General features: G+C 39.0%; 1 non-coding gene across 1 annotated transcript; it reads left to right on the top strand.

Annotated features, from left to right (window-relative positions):
• Window positions 1-668: 668 nt before the first annotated feature.
• Window positions 669-775, top strand: LOC138443052 (U6 spliceosomal RNA). The gene has a single exon (XR_011257978.1). It is a non-coding gene; the product is annotated as a U6 spliceosomal RNA (small nuclear RNA).
• Window positions 776-4,757: the final 3,982 nt, after the last annotated feature.

Here is a 4,757-nt window from a genome sequence, read left to right as displayed (position 1 = left end):
TATCCATACACTGCTGGTAAGAATGTAAATGCTGTAAGTCACTTTGAAAAACAATTTGGCAGTTCCTTAAAAAGTTCAGTGGTGGTTGACCCATCAACTCCACTAGTGGGTATATACCCAAGAGAATTAAAAAATGTTTAAACAAAAACTTGTACATGAATATTCATAGAGCTTTACTTATGATACCAAAAAGTGAAATCAGTTGACATTCATCAGGTGATGAATGGACAGATAAAATGTGGTATATCTACAAAATGGAGTGTTCAATTATCAAAAAGGAATGAGATACATACTACATCAGTTGAGTCGCTCAGTCGTCTCCGACTCTGTGACCCCATGAACTGCAGCACGACAGGACTCCCTGTCCATCACCAACTCCCGGAGTTTACCCAAATTCATGTCCATCGAGTCAGTGATGCCATCCAACCATCTCATCCTCTGTCGTCTCCTTCTCGTCTGCCCTCAATCTTTCCCAGCATCAGGGTCTTTTCAAATGAGTCAGCTCTTAGCATCAGGTGGCCAAAGTATTGGGAGTTTCACCTTCAACATCACTCCTTCCAATGAACACCCAGGACTTATCTCCTGTAGGACGGACTGGTTGGATCTCCTTGCAGTCCAAGGGACTCTCAAGAGTCTTCTCCAACACCACAGTTCAAAAGTATCAATTAGTGCTCGCTTCGGCAGCACAGATACTAAAATTGGAACGATACAGAGAAGATTAGCATGGCCCCTGCGCAAGGATGACACGCAAATTCGTGAAGCGTTCCATATTTTCTCCAGAAAGCAGGAATAGAAGGAACATACCTCAACATAATAAAAGCTATATATGACAAACCCACAACAAACATGATCCTCAATGGTGAAAAATTGAAAGCATTTCCCCTAAAGTCAGGAACAAGACAAGGGTGCCCACTTTTCACCGCTACTATTCAACAGTTCTGGAAGTTTTGGCCACAGCAATCAGAGCAGAAAAAGAAATAAAAGGAATCCAAATTGGAAAAGAAGAAGTAAAACTCTCACTGTTTGCAGATGACATGATCCTCTACATAGAAAACCCTAAAGACTCCACCAGAAAATTTAGAGCTAATCAATGAATATAGTAAAGTTGCAGGGTATAAAATCAACACACAGAAATCCCTTGCATTCCTATACACGAATAATGAGAAAGTAGAAAAAGAAATTAAGGAAACAATTCCATTCACCATTGCAACGAAAAGAATAAAATACTTAGGAATATATCTACCTAAAGAAACTAAAGACCTATATATAGAAAACTATAAAACACTGATGAAAGAAATCAAAGAGGACACTAATAGATGGAGAAATATACCATGTTCATGGATCGGAAGAGTCAATATAGTGAAAATGAGTATACTACCCAAAGCAATTTACAAATTCAATGCAATCCCTATCAAGCTACCAGCCATATTTTTCACAGAACTAGAACAAATAATTTCAAGATTTGTATGGAAATACAAAAAAACCTCGAATAGCCAAAGCAGTCTTGAGAAAGAAGAATGGAACTGGAGGAATCAACTTGCCTGACTTCAGGCTCTACTACAAAGCCACAGTCATCAAGACAGTATGGTACTGGCACAAAGACAGAAATATAGATCAATGGAACAAAATAGAAAGCCCAGAGATAAATCCACACACATATGGACACCTTATCTTTGACAAAGGAGGCAAGAATATACAATGGAGTAAAGACAATCTCTTTAACAAGTGGTGCTGGGAAAACTGGTCAACCACTTGTAAAAGAATGAAACTAGATCACTTTCTAACACTGCACACAAAAATAAACTCAAAATGGATTAAAGATCTAAATGTAAGACCAGAAACTATAAAACTCCTAGAGGAGAATACAGGCAAAACACTCTCCGACATAAATCACAGCAGGATCCTCTATGATCCACCTCCCAGAATACTGGAAATAAAAGCAAAAATAAGCAAATGGGATCTAATTAAAATTAAAAGCTTCTGCACAACAAAGGAAAATATAAGCAAGGTGAAAAGACAGCCTTCTGAATGGGAGAAAATAATAGCAAATGAAGCAACTGACAACTAATCTCAAAAATATACAAGCAACTTATGCAGCTCAATTCCAGAAAAATAAACGACCCAATCAAAAAATGGGCCAAAGAACTAAATAGACATTTCTCCAAAGAAGACATACGGATGGCTAACAAACACATGAAAAGATGCTCAACATCACTCATTATTAGAGAAATGCAAATCAAAACCACAATGAGGTACCACTTCACACCAGTCAGAATGGCTGCGATCCAAAAATCTGCAAGCAATAAATGCTGGAGAGGGTGTGGAGAAAAGGGAACCCTCCTACACTGTTGGTGGGAATGCAAACCAGTACAGCCACTTTGGAGAACAGTGTGGAGATTCCTTAAAAAATTGCAAATAGAACTACCTTATGACCCAGCAATCCCACTGCTGGGCATACACACCGAGGAAACCAGAATTGAAAGAGACACATGCACCCCAATGTTCATCGCAGCACTGTTTATAATAGCCAGGACATGGAAACAACCTAGATGTCCATCAGCAGATGAATGGATAAGAAAGCTGTGGTACACATACACAATGGAGTATTACTCAGCCTTTAAAAAGAATACATTTGAATCAGTTCTGATGAGATGGATGAAACTGGAGCCGATTATACAGAGTGAAGTAAGCCAGAAAGAAAAACACCAATACAGTGTACTAACACATATATATGGAATTTAGAAAGATGGCAATGACGACCCTGTATGCAAGACAGCAAAAAAGACACAAATGTGTAGAGCTGACTTTTGGACTCAGAGGGAGAGGGAGAGGGTGGGATGACTTGGGAGAATGGCATTGTAACATGTATACTATCATGTAAGAATCGAATCGCCAGTCTATGTCCGACGCAGGATACAGCATGCTTGGGGCTGTTGCACGGGGATGACCCAGAGAGATGTTATGGGGAGGGAGGTGGGAGGGGGGTTCATGTTTGGGAACGCATGTACCCCCGTGGTGGATTCATGTCAATGTATGGCAAAACCAATACAGTATTGTAAAGTAAAATAAAATAAAAAGAAAAATTAAAAAGAAAAAGAAAAAAAAAAAACAAGAAAAAAACAAGATTCAAAAAAAATAAAAAAAATAAAAATAAAAAAGTGAAAGAGGAGAGTGAAAAAGTTGGCTTAAAGCTCAACATTCAGCAAACTAAGATCATGGCATCTGGTCTCATCACTTCATGTGAAACAGATGGGGAAACAGTGGAAACAGCGGCTGATATTTTTCTGGGCTCCAAAATCACTGCAGATGGTGACTGCAGCCATGAAATAGATAGTTACTCCTTGGAAGGAAAGTTATGACCAACCTAGACAGCATATTAATAAAGCAGAGACATTACTTTGCCAGTAAAGGCCCATCTAGTCAAGGCTATGGTTTTTCCAGTGATCATGTATGGATGTGACAGTTGGCCTATAAAGAAGGCTGAGTGACGAATAATTGATACTTTTGTTTTGTTTTTTTAATAAAAGGTATTTCTACATTTATTGCTTTTATATATTTATTTTTTAAAAATATTTTTACTTTATTTTACTTTACAATACTGTATTGGTTTTGCCATACATTGACATGAATCCACCATAGGTGTACATGCGTTCCCAAACATGAACCCCCCTCCCTCCTCCCTCCCCATAACATCTCTCTGGGTCATCCCCGTGCAACAGCCCCAAGCATGCTGTATCCTGCGTCGGACATAGACTGGCGATTCGATTCTTACATGATAGTATACATGTTACAATGCCATTCTCCCAAGTCATCCCACCCTCTCCCTCTCCCTCTGAGTCCAAAAGTCAGCTCTACACATTTGTGTCTTTTTTGCTGTCTTGCATACAGGGTCGTCATTGCCATCTTTCTAAATTCCATATATATGTGTTAGTACACTGTATTGGTGTTTTTCTTTCTGGCTTACTTCACTCTGTATAATCGGCTCCAGTTTCATCCATCTCATCAGAACTGATTCAAATGTATTCTTTTTAAAGGCTGAGTAATACTCCATTGTGTATGTGTACCACAGCTTTCTTATCCATTCATCTGCTGATGGACATCTAGGTTGTTTCCATGTCCTGGCTATTATAAACAGTGCTGCGATGAACATTGGGGTGCATGTGTCTCTTTCAATTCTGGTTTCCTCGGTGTGTATGCCCAGCAGTGGGATTGCTGGGTCATAAGGTAGTTCTATTTGCAATTTTTTAAGGAATCTCCACACTGTTCTCCAAAGTGGCTGTACTGGTTTGCATTCCCACCAACAGTGTAGGAGGGTTCCCTTTTCTCCACACCCTCTCCAGCATTTATTGCTTGCAGATTTTTGGATCGCAGCCATTCTGACTGGTGTGAAGTGGTACCTCATTGTGGTTTTGATTTGCATTTCTCTAATAATGAGTGATGTTGAGCATCTTTTCATGTGTTTGTTAGCCATCCGTATGTCTTCTTTGGAGAAATGTCTATTTAGTTCTTTGGCCCATTTTTTGATTGGGTCGTTTATTTTTCTGGAATTGAGCTGCATAAGTTGCTTGTATATTTTTGAGATTAGTTGTCAGTTGCTTCATTTGCTATTATTTTCTCCCATTCAGAAGGCTGTCTTTTCACCTTGCTTATATTTTCCTTTGTTGTGCAGAAGCTTTTAATTTTAATTAGATCCCATTTGCTTATTTTTGCTTTTATTTCCAGTATTCTGGGAGGTGGATCATAGAGGATCCTGCTGT

The sequence above is a fragment of the Ovis canadensis genome, chromosome 6, assembly GCF_042477335.2.
Source record: "Ovis canadensis isolate MfBH-ARS-UI-01 breed Bighorn chromosome 6, ARS-UI_OviCan_v2, whole genome shotgun sequence".
NCBI classification, from domain to species: domain Eukaryota; kingdom Metazoa; phylum Chordata; class Mammalia; order Artiodactyla; family Bovidae; genus Ovis; species Ovis canadensis.
Note: the sequence above shows the minus strand (reverse complement) of the source record. Positions and strands in the feature narration are given on the sequence as shown.